The following is a 14,207-nucleotide window of genomic DNA, read 5'->3' as shown; positions in this document are numbered from 1 at the left end:
TACATTTTTACATCTCCTTAATATCTGACAATGGAAGACAGGTGGATTCTCACATTTCTTTGTGCATTCAAACTGTTGTGATATGCTCTTTTGGTTGATATTTAAAAGGAAACTTAGGCTTCACCAGATACGCATTTGGAAATCTGTATATATCATTCTTTGATTATATACAAAAAACTCAACACGTGGTAGTTTCTTAACTGTTTTTTTTCAAGAAGGAAATTGAAACCATATCGATAAACTTTTAATACTTTGTTACATAAAATTCCGTTGATATATTTTGCCTTTTGATTTTATAACTTACACCTGATTTTATAACTTACACCTGATTTTATAACTTCATGCATTTGTCCCTTGGAAATGGAAATATTACTAAGTTATGCAAATACTCCAAATGTTGACACACTTCATTGTATGATGTTAGAATCATCACACTCATTAATAGAACCACTGATCTCATCAGAAAGGTCTTTTAAGTATTGGGAAGCTGTCAAGTTCACAGTGACAGATACAAGTTTTCCAAAGTTCTAATTTTCATACTGAAAGCTAAAATTTTATTACTGACAACAAATGCTATCAGTTGTTTTGAAGTGACAGTCTTGCTTTATTTAAAAAAAAATTTTTTTTTAATGTTTATTTATTCTTGAGAGAGAGAGAGACTGAGCATGAGTGGGGGAGGGGCAGAAAGAGAGGGAGGGAGACACAGAATCTGAAGCAGGCTCCCGGCTCTGAACTGTCAGCACAGAACCCAACGTGGGGCCTGAACTCGCGAACCTCAAGATCATGACCTGAGCCGCAGTCGGACACTTACCAACTGAGCCACCTAGGCACCCCCAGTCCTGCTTTATTTTAAAAAAATATTAACAAAAGGGGCACTTGTGTGGCTAATTCAGCTGAGCATCCGACTCTTGATTTTGGCTCAGGTCATGATCTCACAGTTTTGTGACTCTGAGCCCCACGTTGGGCTCTGTGCTGACAGTGCAGAGCCTGCTTGGGATTCTCTCTCTCTCTCTCTCTCTCTCTCTCTCTCTCTCAGCCCCATTCCCCTGCTCACTTTCTCTCAAAATAAACAAAAAAATTATAAGAGGCTGAAAGTTAACTAACCAGCATTACATAAACAAAGAAAAAAATGATTCATTTAAAATATTTGCACTACCATCTATACCTTAAAAACTAACAGCATATTATTTTAATAGTTGTTTTTCTAGCTTTGAATGTTACTGGTAGAGATACACAATGGTTGTTAATTTTAACAGGTCTCCTGGCAATAAAAGCAGGAGAAAGGAAAATGTAAGGAAAAGTGGGGAGGGGAAAGTAGAAGGAAAGAGGGAGAGATGACATAAAAAAGAAAGTAAGCATTAACAAAGTGCTACCAACAACTGTCTCATTTACCCCTCAATACTTATTGTCAGTCCACCAGATGGAATTAAAGAAAATGCAGACGTGCTATATCGACATCTATCCCTATTACCTAAAAGACCTTTTCCTCAATTATGGTTAAAATACTCACGGCTTCAGAACTGATAAAATAGTTAAAATTTTTTCAAAGAATGGCAAATATAACAAGATAAAATACATTAAACTTAGCCTATTTTACAAGTTTACCATTACAAGTTTACAGGTCTCCAAGTCTCCAAATACAGTTGGAGAAAAGACAATTCACTCAAATCACAACCACCGAAAACCTTCTATGTAATACTTCAAGAAAACAAGGTCCTACAACAGAAGACATAGTTTTGTTTTGTTTTTTTTAATTTTAAAAAGCAAGCATGTACAAGGCTGATTTTTACTTTTATGTAATTTGAGGTAATTTTGAAAGTTCATGTAATATACTTAGTAAAGCTTTGGAGAGACAGCAACTTTACACCTAAATCTATTTAGTTCGTTTGTTTGTTTATTTAAGCAATCTCTGCACCTCATGACCTCGACATCAAGAGTTGCACGCTCTTCCAACTAAGCCAGCCAGGTGACCCCAACACTTAAATCTAAATGAAATCTTCAAATAGGTTTGTTTTACTCCTATCCCTTCTTCAATTTCACTGTCCCCTCATTCTTACAATTCTTTTTTTGTTTGTTTCGTTTTTCATTCTTACAATTCTATAGCCATAATTCAGAGTGTGAGCCATTCTAATCTGTTACCCTGCACTGTCATGTTTATCCAATTCAGAATCTCCCTTTCCTGATAGACCACTCCTCTTCCAAACTCCTTTTAATATTTAACTCTGGTACCCCTAACCTGGATACCTTCTTCTATCTTCTCTTTAAAAAATTTTTTTTCTTCTGAGTATAACCAAAAATCCTGTTGGAATGACACTCTTTCCTAGAAATTCTCAATTATAGCTTATTTCCTCAAAGTCCACCTTTCAGACTCCCCATCTTCCAGGTTCCAGTAATACTTGACTACATTCTCTCCTGTACAGTCCTTACCGTACCTTATTATAATTATGTTTACAAGCCTAACTCCCTACTCTGATAAATAATGAGTTGTTTATAGGTAAGTATGGTTTCTTAATTACACCCCAATGCCTGATAGTCAATAAATACTTGCTGAATAAATTAATTAATTTCCAAAACAAAAGCTGAATCTACATTCCACTAACTCTTTGTTGCAAATTTCCATACCATTTTTCTCTCTTCCTCTGATGCCCATGACGTCTGTTTCTGCCACACTGTTCTAAGTCTCAACCATCATTTTCAGCCTTCCAGGTCACCCCCTTTGTTGGAGGTCCACAAAACTACCCTCAGGTTTGATGATTTACTAGGATGACTCACATGACTCAGTACATAGTTGTACTCAAAGCAAAGGATAAAAAGCAAAATCAGCACAGGGAAAAGGCACATAGGGAAAAGGCACATAGGGCAAAGTCCAGAGGAAACCAGTAACAAGCTTGCAAGAGTCTCTTCTCAGTGAAGACACAAGGATGCGTTTAATTCCTCCAGCAACTAGTTTTGACAACATGTATACAATACTGTCTACCAGGAAAGTGCATTACAGATTCACTGCCCAAGGCTTTTATCAGGAACTGATAGAATGTACCCTCTGCTTAGCATATACCAGAATTCCAGATTCCCAGAAGGAAAGCAGGTGTTCAGCATAAACCACACTGTTTGTTCAAATAGTTTAGGCTCAGTGAACCATGCCTATCAATTTTGGGAACACTGGGAACTTTCCAAAAGTTCAAGTTCCCAGACACCAGCCAAGAGCCGACAGTATAGGCAAGTATTTCTAAGGACAGCAATCTCAAGCCTACTATGTTAAATCTTTTCTGTACACCTTCCTACTCTCTAAGGACACACATCCTAACTCTCTACGGATGAAGACTGTTGTCTTTATCCCAATCACATTTACCTACGTCTTCAGTCTCTATCATCTGTCTCAAAGCAGGCAAGCTTCCCAAAAGCTAAACCATCTGCTCCTGGTTGCATCTCCCCCAGTCTCCTCTGTAATCCGCTCTATTGTTCCCTCTCGTTTGGCTCCTTACACATATCCTACAAACCTGCCTATGTCTACCCAGCCTGAGAATCTGAATCCCTATTTTCTTCTCCCTCAGTGAATGACGGCATCCACCTCTTTTCTTTCCTCATCCAATGTCTTGAAAGAGTCCTTATATTCACTATCTTTATCTCGCCTTCCATCCACTATTCAAACTACTACGAGCCAGACTTTACATTTCTTTACTGATGAGACCACTCAACAGACTAGTTGAAAACAAGTCTTTTCAGCAAGTCCTCCTTCACAGAGCATGCTTTCTCCCAGCAAAAAGCTTCAGCATTACATTGGCAAATGTCTTTTTTTCTTTAAGTTTATTTGAGAGAGCGCGAATGGGGGAGGGGCAGGGGGTGAGAGAGAATCACAAGCAGGCTCCTCAAAGTCAGCACGGAGCCCAGGGCGGGGCTTAAACTCACAAACTGTGAGATTATGACCGGAGCCAAAATCAAGAGCCAATGCTTAACCAACCAAGCCATCCAGGCATCCCTAGAGTGGGCAATGTCCTATTTGGCACAGGTTACAGCAAATAACTCCTTAGCATTGTCTTTGAGTTCTGCTTTGATTTTTGTTTGTTTGTTTAATTTTAGGCCAACCAAAGCAATACCGTCAGATAAAGTTTTAAGAAAATCATCTTATTTTATTAAGTGAATAAGAAAAGTCATATTTCATGTGTGTTAATATAACTGCAAAGTATCTTAAATGGTTTTGATGTGACCTAGATCACTTAATTTTGATGTTACCTTAGTTCCAGTTTCAGGGGGTTTTAAGTTTGCCAGGAAGTGGGGTCTGTTAGCAATGAAAATGAGTTATATGTTTCAGCTTAACTTGACCACATTATAAATTACTGCTTTTATTATAAATTACTTTTATCCATTATGCTCCTCCAAGTTTAAAGTCTTTAAATATGGCAAAATATAATTTCCTTTCTTCTAAATCAAAGGACAATTGGCTCTGGACAGTACTGAAAAGGCCAAATTTCGTCTTCTACAATGCCAATTTGATATGCTTGAAAGAAGAGCAATGGGTAGGAAGCTGAACTGCCTTCAAGCCTAATAACCTAACATCGTATTGATCCAAAAAAGCTGTAAGTAACAATAATTTCAAAAGATATGATTCAGGGTGGGTGGCATCTTAATTCAGTTATCTACAAAGACTAATATATGAATACAACAAAAAACTATTTGTCAAGAGGTCTTAAGATAGAAAATACCATGCACTGCTAATGAAACTTTAAGTCATTACAACCAGGGGCACCTGCCTGGCTCCTGTAGAGCATGCAACTCCTGATCTTGGGGTTGTGACTTTGAGCCCAACACTGGGTATAGAGATAACTTACAAATAAACTCTTTAAAAAAGTAAATAGGGGTGCCTGGGTGGCTGAGTCGGTTAAGCATCCAACTTCGGCTCAGGTTATGATCTCATGATTCGTGGGTTCGAGCCCCATGTCAGGCTCTGTGCAGACAGATCAGAGCCTGGAGCTTGCTTCGGATTCTGAGTGTGTGGGTCTCTCTCTCTCTCTCTCTCTCTCTCTCTCTACCCCTCCCCCACACACACGCTCTTTCTCAAAAATAAAGTAAATAAATAAATAAAATTAATTAATTGATTAATTATAACCATTCTAGAAATCAATTTGGCATTACAAACATTTAAACCTTTGTCCCAGTAATTTCTTTTTCAGTACTCTAACCTAAAATATAATCTGAGGGGTGACTGGGTGGCTCAGTCGGTTGAGCATCTGACTCTTAATTTCGGTTCAGGTCATGATTCCAGGGTAGTGGGATCAAGCTAAGCTAAGCATGGAGCCTGCTTGGGATTCTCTCTCTCTCCCTGCACTTCTCTACAACTCACATGCTTGCTTGCTTGCTCTCTCTATAAAATAAAAAGTAAATAATTTAAAAAGAAAGAAAAATAATCTAATGTGGATAAAATAACAGGCATAAACAAGTTCCCTGAAACTTTATTCACAATAGAGAAAAATAAACATAATAACATTATGGGAATGTTAAGTAACTTTTAGTATCTCAATATAACAGAATATTAGACAACTATTAAAAATGAAGTTTGCAAACAACATAGGAGATACATATACAATACTATTAAGTAAAAAAAATACAAAGCTGCACATACACTATGATTTTAATTGTAAAGAAAAAAAACTTACAAAATAACAGAAACCTTCAGAGTACAATTTGATTGTAAGAGTCAAAAACATACACATACCTTTTGACCCAGTAATTCTCCCTCTAGAAATGTATCAGAGGAAAATAATTACAGTTGACACAAATATGTTAATAAATAATCAAGTTTTCTAGAGCATTATTTTGGTATGAGAGTATTAAACGTTTTATTTGTTGTTTCTTAAAATAAGATCTAATTTTCAGATGTACTATAGTTGCTAAATAAATACTTTAAAAGCGTTTCATAATATACAATACCATTATAATTTTTTTATATATGAATCTATTTGGTATTAACTAGGTAACTTATCATAAGTAAACATAAAAAAACATAAAAAAAGTTTGGGTTCACTAATCAACAGTTTTTCTGAATGCATTTCAACCTTTTCTGTAGTTCAAGCCTATATAATATCCAGTCTTGGGGCACCTGGCTGGCTCAGAGAATGCAACCCTTGATCTTAGGGTTGTTAGTTAGAACCCCATACTGGGTATAAAGATTACTTAAAAATAAAATCTTAAAAAATATATATCCGTGGCACCTGGATGGCTCAGTCAGTTAAGCATCCGACTCTTGATCTCAGCTGAGGTCTTGATCTCAGGGTATTGAGTTCAAGCCCCATGATGGGCTCTGCGCTGGGCATGGAACCCACTTCAAAAAAAAAAAAAAAAAAAAAAAAAATCCAGTCCTTTTTGCCTCCATTTTTAATTCTTCCATGTTCCTTATATCTTCTCACATTAATGTCTCTTATAATTCACTAATGCACTGTTATTTTGAGTTGAATCATGTTTTGATCTCATGACAAATTTTGTCTTTGAAATACAGAACTGCAAGAATCTGACTGCTTCATCTTGCTTTGTATTTATTTTCCTTACTTCTCAGTTGCAGTGCTATTTTTGACAGTGAAAATTCTCAAATACTAGAAATGTCCTACAATTACATTAACGATAATATATCCATCTGAAAAGACACTGTGTAGCTCAAAACCACGTATACTAAAGAGAAGTCTGTTACTCTGAGTGCCTGACCAGGAGTTCCCTATGCTCTGGTGAATTAGACCATAAATGGGCATCTGATTTTAGAACCTCTAATCCCTGGGCTAGCTAGCAGCATATGGGACGGAGGCCCAACAAACCCGCCCAACTTAGACAACATTCACTAATTCGGTCCGATCCTCTTTCTCGAGGTGTCTATCTACACAGGAGACAATAGTTGGTAACATGAAGCTTCAAGTGAAGCCAAGATACAGTAAAGCCATGAATAAGTAGAAGTAAGGAATAAGCTGAGGCCAACAGTAAGCAGATACAACAAGAGAGGGGAAAAGCTCTCTGCCAGTTCACACTACAACAGCACAAGCTCCAACTGAAAGTAAGTCATTGTGATAGACCATTAGACCAGGGAGCAAAGGACACATGCTATTGAGAAAAATAACAGAATAACCTCATAGCCAGATTGCACTATATCCAAAAATATTAATATTCCAGTCTCCTTGAAGCCTGGCTGTACAGTGACAAATGCCTCCTGTCTTCCTTAGTGTCCATGCATTCTTACAATAAGTTTCCACTGACTACGGTCCTCTGAGTGATTCTGTTCTCTGAAATCTAATACAGTCTCATATTTCATACTTTAAGAACCCATAGTGACACTGGCATATTTTCCTAGTGTCAAATGAAAAATGTAGAATACAAAAGACTTTTAAGTATGGTCTCAATTTTTTTAATAAAAATATTTACATATACAGAGAAAATTTTTAAAAGATAAGCCATCAAAATATTAATAGCGGTTAATCATAGGCAATTGCCTTATAGGTGATATTTCACTTCTAATATTTTCAAGTTTTCTAAAATTTCTATAACATATATTGCTATTTTAAACTAAAAAAGAGATTCCTAGAAAGAAAAATTTAATAAGGACTAGAAACAAATCCACCAAAATATTAAATGACCTTGGTCTCTTGCTGATTATAGACAGTTTATTTTCTGCTTCACTGAGAAGTATTACTTTGCAATTTTTAAGTAATCTTTGTTTTTCACTATAATTAGAAAAGAGTAAAAAAAAAAAACAAAAAACAGACGGGATGCATGGATGGCTCAGTCAGTTAAGCGTCCAGCTTCAGCTCAGGACATGATCTCACGGTTCATGAGTTCCAGCCCCACATCGGGCTCTCTGCTGTTAGCACAGAACCCATTTTGGATCCTCTGTCCACCCACCCACCCCTGCTTCTCTCCTGCTCACGCTGTTTCTCAAAAATAATAAAATAAACATAAAAAAAAAATCTGTAGCATAATGCTCCATTTAAAATCAATCAATCAAAGGATCACTATGTCAGATGTACTAAGAAGACTGTATAGGTTGAGAGGCAAAGGAAGGAGGGAGGGGGAAAAAATTAAGTGTACAGCAGAAGAGAGACGATGACAACTCACACCAGTAGTGGAGATGATAAAAAATGGTCCAATTTTGAATATGTTTTGAAGACAGAACCAATGAATGATTTCTTGACAGCCTGGATGCAAGGAAAGAGAAAGACGGACTTTAAGGATGTATCAAAGATGTTTTTAATCTAAACAAATAGGATGCCAGATCTGCCATCAACTGAGAATAAAAAGACTGCAGTTGAAATTAATTTGGGGAAAAGATTATGAAATCAGTTTTGGCTATTCTGGATCTTGAGACACTCAACCTGTACAAACCTAGACTCACAGAATTTTATTTTCCTATTGATATGACAAGATCTATGAACATATGAACTAGACCTTTCAAACTGAACACGGGGAATTATGAGGATGGCAAGTGAAGACAACATTTATTTCCTAATGTTGAACTCTGAGTTCAACGGAATCAGTTTTTTAGCTATTTTGGAAGATGAAGTCGTAACTATAGAGAAAATTAACAGTTTAATGCATAAAAGCCACACTTTAAATTCATCTGGCTGTCTCGATAGACATCAGAATATCAATGCGGCTCAAGGAGGAAGGGACAGAACTGAAAGTGCAGTGTTTATTTACCCAGAAGATATAGAATCCCTGGTGTTGGGGGACATATACACATGCATCTCAGAACACATCTAAAAATTTTAACTGTGTGACCAAATTCTGAATATCTGGGGTTCATCCAACTCTGTAAAAGTACAATCTTTTTTTTTTTTAATGTTTATTTATTTTGAGAGAGAGAGAGTGTGCATGCCGGGGAGGGGAAGAAAGAGGGAGAGAGAATCCCAAGCAGGCTCTATGCTGCCAGTGCAGAGCCCAATGTGGGGCTTGAACTCATGAAGTGCGAGATCATGACCTGAGCTGAAATCAAGAGTCAGATGCTTAACCGACTGAGTCACCCACGCACCCCGTGAAAGTACAATTTTACTAATAAACTTGTGAAATCAAAGACTTATTTAAATCATTTATTAATTGACTCATCACTATATAGTTCCATAATAGTCTAGCATTAGAATTTTACTAATTTTCAATTATTAAGATTATATTTTCAAGTATTTATAGATGTTTACATATGTTGTTAAACAATGGCAGTTATGTAATATATATTGATTAAACTTAATGGTATTGACTTCTGATGATATAGGAATTCAATTAATCTAACTATCTAATTTATACATATGTTAGAATATTCTTCACACGTAAATTGTATGAGCAACACAATAATGATAAATTATGGGGGCGCCTGGGTGGCTCAGTGTGTTAAGCGTCTGGCTCTTGATTCCAGGTCAGGTCATGATCTCATGGTTAGTGAGACTGAGCCCCCTGTAGGGCTCTGCACCAACAGCACAGAGCCTGCTTAGGATTCTCTCTCTCCATCTCTCTGCCCCTCCCCCACTCTTGCACAAGCATGCTCGCTCTCTCTCAAAATAAACATTTCAAAAATAATGATAAACTATGTTCATTTAAGAATATGTGGTTGAACTGGATTATAGTATAAATTACCAAAAGTATCAATTTCAAGTGACATTTACAATTGAATAGTTTAGAAAGAGCAGAAAAAGAAGGTTAGTATACAGGAATTCCTTTACTAGACTTAACCAAGGACTCCACTGTAACTACAACACAAATTCAAAGAGAAAAAAAAAGGAGCTCTTGCAGGAAGCATACACACACACACACACACACACACACACACACACACACACACAAAAAAACAACAACAAGGGTAGCTTACCCCAAAGTCCAACCAACTCTAACCTAAATAAGTTTAGGTTTACTTAGATGGTAGGGCCCTACATAATGAGAGGCTGGAGAAGAGCTTAAGGAGAAAATGAATCATCAGCCCGGGCCTTAGTGAGAAAATTTCATCCACTGTGTACTCAATTTCACTTTAAGTGTCAAGACTTTAAAAGCACAGTCTTTTCTTCCAGTCTAATAGACAGATCATTGTCAAACACCACGTCTTGTCGTTGAAGGGTAAGACCTGACAAAGTTCCTCGCTTCCAAATCTATGATCTTGTGGGAAAGCCCCTCTCCACTTCCGACACAGGCTGTCCTCTTGGCACGTGAGCTGCCCTGTGGCGGCAGAACAGGAAATGCAGGTATGTCATCAAGACAGTCGAGTCTACAGTCAGGGAAGCCACAGGTCTCCGACCTCACTCTTTACAAAGCAAAACAAAAAACACAAAGCAAAATAGAAAATGAGATGGGAACGAGACAGCCAAAGCAGTTACTGCTATTTTTTCCGGCTCTCACAGGAAAGTTGCGAAATTTGATGACCTCTAGACAGAACTGTAACACCTCCTTTATCAAAAGACTATCACCACCATCATATCTCATCTACACCATTCAAAAGCCTTCTGAATGTGGTTTCAGTCTAATCCCTCTACCATCCTTTCCTGCCCCTACGGACCTCACCGACCTCATTTCAAGGCACCGTCCCCTTAAACTCCCTACATTCACCGCAGTTCACAAGTAGCTTTTCAGCATCTCAGGCCAGCCAGACTTATTTTACTGTTTTCCACACCCGGGATGCTCTTCACAGAACTCTTTCGCCCTTCCTAAATGTTACTCCTCCGGGAGCTTCTCCCTAACCACGTTATTTTCAGTCACAGCACCCTACCGGGCTCCTTCACAGCAATGTGCTCCGACATAATTTGTCTCTTAACCGTAAGCTCCAGGAGGACAGAGGAACTATGTGTTTTATTCATAACTATGTACCTAGAGTCTCACATAACACCTTAACACAAAATCTGATAAATGTTTGTTAAACTACTTATCAGGAAACTTTAGTAAGATAGCTGAGAATGGGGGCGCCTGGGTGGCTCAGTTGGTTGAGCGTCTGACTTTGGCTCAAGTGACGATCTCACTTTCCATGGGTTCGAGCCCTGCGTTGGGCTCTGTGCTGACACTCAGAGCCTGGAACCAGTGTCAGATTCTGTGTCTCCCTCTCTCTGGGCCCCTCCCTGGCTCACGCTCTGTCTCTCTCTCTCTCACACACTCTCTCAATAATAAATAAACATTAAAAAAAAAAAAAAGACAGCTGAAAATGAAGGATTAAGCGAAAAATTCTCTGATTAAACAAATATCTTAAAACTCAAGGATCTAAATCCAGCACCCAGAACCAACTACTCTTACTTTATTCATAGTTCTAATAATGTTGGTTGTCTCATTCTCAACCTACAGTTCATCCATTAGATAAAGAAGGTATATAGAAAAGAAAAGCCCACACATGTGAAATTTAAAATAAAGTGCCATTTAGAGAAGATCCTCAGGATGCCTCAGTGGCTCAGTCGGTTAAGCATCTGACTTCGGCTCAGGTCAGATCTTGCGGTTCCTGAGTTCGAGCCCAGCCTCGGGCTCAGTGCTGACAGCTCAGAGCCTGGAGCCCCCTTCGGATTCTACCTCTCCCTCTCTCTGCCCCTCCCCCACTCACACTCTGTTTCTCTCTCTCTCTCTCTCTCTCTCAAAAACAAATAAACATTTAAAAACATTTTTAAAAAAGAGAAGATTCTCAAACTCCAAAATAACTCAAGAACCCCTAAGACTATGACTGTGTACCAACCTGATAATATCTGCTTTTGATTAAATGTTTCCTCAAGACAATGAGATAATTCTGATTTACAGTCAGGATCTTGTTTTACTTTTATTTTTTTAATTTCTTTTATATTTATTTTTTTTTGAGAGAGAGACAGAGTGCGAGCAGGGGAGGGGCAGAGAGAGAGGGAGACACAGAATCCGAAGCAGGCTCCAGGCTGAGCTGTCAGCACAGAGCCCAATGCAGGGCTCAAACTCATCAGCCTTCAAACTATGAGATCATGACCTGAGCCGAAGTCGGCCGCTTAACCAACTAGCCACCAGGATCTTGTTTTAAAGTAGGAAAGCATATATTACGTTTTATATGGATTTCCAGGAAAATGGTAAATATTAGCCAAAAATGTGCACAAAAGCATAAATATCAAAATATGTAATAAGTAATAATTTGCTGTATTTCTACTGTGGGCACATGACATTAGATAAATTATTTCTGACTCTCACACCTAATCTCTGAGGCAGACCTTATCCCTTTTGCAGATGAGGAAACTGAAGTTCAAAAATGTTAATGGTTACAGTTAGGTTACAGTTAGGAAGTATCTGAGAATTAAAACTAATCTGCTTAACATCAAAGACCATACTCTTTCCACATATCATCAATTGCTTCTAAATGTGTCTGATATGAGAATTACCGAAGCTCTTATTAAAAATAAAAATTCCCAGGGACACCTGGGTGGCTCAGTTGGTTAAGTGCCCAACTCTTGATTTCAGCTCAGGTTGTGATCTCACAGTTTGTGGGGTTGAGCCCTGAATCAGGCTCCACGCTGACAGCACAGAGCCTACTTAGAATGGATTCTCTCCCGTCTCTCTGCCCCTCCCCAGCTTGTGCGCAATCTCTCTCAAAATAAATAAACATTAAAAAGAAAATAAAAATTCCTAGACTCTTCTCCTTAAAGATTCCAACTGGTGGAGAACCTAAAATGTATATTTTTTAAAATGCTCTTGGGTGCCTGGGTGGCTCAGTTTAGCGTCCGACTCTTGGTTTCGGCTCAGGTCATGATCTCACGGTCCGTGAATTCAAATCCTCCATCAGGCTCTGTGGAACCTACATGGAGCCCGCAGCCTACATGGAGCCCGCTTGGGATTCTCTCTCTCTCTCCCTCTCTCTACCCCTCCCCCCACCCCCAAATGAATTAATAAACCTTAAAATAAAAAAGAAAATAAAATACTCTCAGTGATTCTGATAATCAGGCAAGTTAAAGAAATCCTGCATTGGGCAGGGGCACCTGGGTGGCTCAGTCAGTTAGGCGTTAGACTTTAGCTCAAGTCATGATCTCCCAGTCTGTGAGTTCGAGCCCCGTGTCAGGCTCTGTGCTGACAGCTTTGAGCCTGGAGCCTGCTTTGGATTTTGTGTCTCCCTCTCTCTCTCTGCCGATCCCCCACTTGAACTCTGTCTATGTTTCTCTCTCTCTCTCAAATAAAAAAAAAACAAGAAGGAAATCTGCATTGGGACTAAGCTAGACTACATGAATGGTGAAAGTCTGGCTTAAGATTTGATTTTATAAATGGATTCTGAAACAAATTATGAAAAGTCACAAAAAAAATGTTAAACAGAAGATACTAAACTAAGGATACTTAAAAGTATCTGTTGCTAAATGTTATATTTAAAGCCTAATTTTATTGAGAATAAAATCTTAAGTAGCTTTATAGTTTAGAAAGCTAAACCAGGCATAGATACTACAGGGAGTAAAAGATCCTGGGCCTTTAACCTATTCCTAATAAGGACTATAAACTCAGGACGCCTGGATGGCTCATTCAGTTGAGCACCCAACTCTTGATTTCATCTCAGGTCATGATCCTAGGGTTGTGGGAGCAAGCTTCGTATTAGGTTCCATGCTGAGCATGAAGCCTGCTTAAGATTTTCTCTCCCTCTGCCCCTCTCCCCCACTCCCACGATGGCACTCTCTAAAATAAATAAATAAATAAACGAAGGAATATAAACTCAAGCTGGAGTTTAGGAGTAGCTCTCAAAGTAAAAATATTACTCTTTAGAGAAATATTATTATTCAGAGTAATGTTATCTAGAATAGTATTTAAGTAATTATAATTTCATATAACTCATTTTCACCATTTAGTCCCTGTATTGCACTTAGCTAGCCACATAAAATTTTAAGCACTAGTCAATTTCACATCTGTTAATAGGCAGAAATCCAACACTGAACTGTTTACACTGAAACACCATGTAAATTTCATATTCGAATACAGTAAAATTTTGAAACTTCAGCTTACAGCCATAATCCTCATTTCTTCAAGAAAGTTTACCCACTGAGAAGTTTTGGTAGCTGATCCAATTAAAGTGTTTAGCATTCTTTTTCTTTGTGTTAGTTACCAAAAGATATGTTCAACTCTATATTCTAAATCAACCTAATTTCCTTTGAAATAATGAAATTATTATCTGGGAAATTATTATCTGGGGAAAAAATATCTTACCTTAATTTTACAATTTCCTTAAAATTATCAATTAAAAAAAAAAAAAAGGAAGCCAGTTATCATTTGAATATGATTTTATAAGAGTTCTA

General features: G+C 37.8%; 1 protein-coding gene across 2 annotated transcripts in view; it reads right to left on the bottom strand.

Annotated features, from left to right (window-relative positions):
- The window catches only part of CHIC2 (cysteine rich hydrophobic domain 2), a 53,748-nt gene that overhangs the window by 33,558 nt on the left and 5,983 nt on the right, over window positions 1-14,207 (bottom strand). The gene's annotated exons all lie outside the window — the stretch shown is intronic.

This window comes from Puma concolor, chromosome B1, assembly GCF_028749965.1.
Source record: "Puma concolor isolate L17-30 chromosome B1, mPumCon1.1.hap2, whole genome shotgun sequence".
In the NCBI taxonomy this organism is placed as follows: Eukaryota; Metazoa; Chordata; class Mammalia; order Carnivora; family Felidae; genus Puma; species Puma concolor.
Note: the sequence above shows the minus strand (reverse complement) of the source record. Positions and strands in the feature narration are given on the sequence as shown.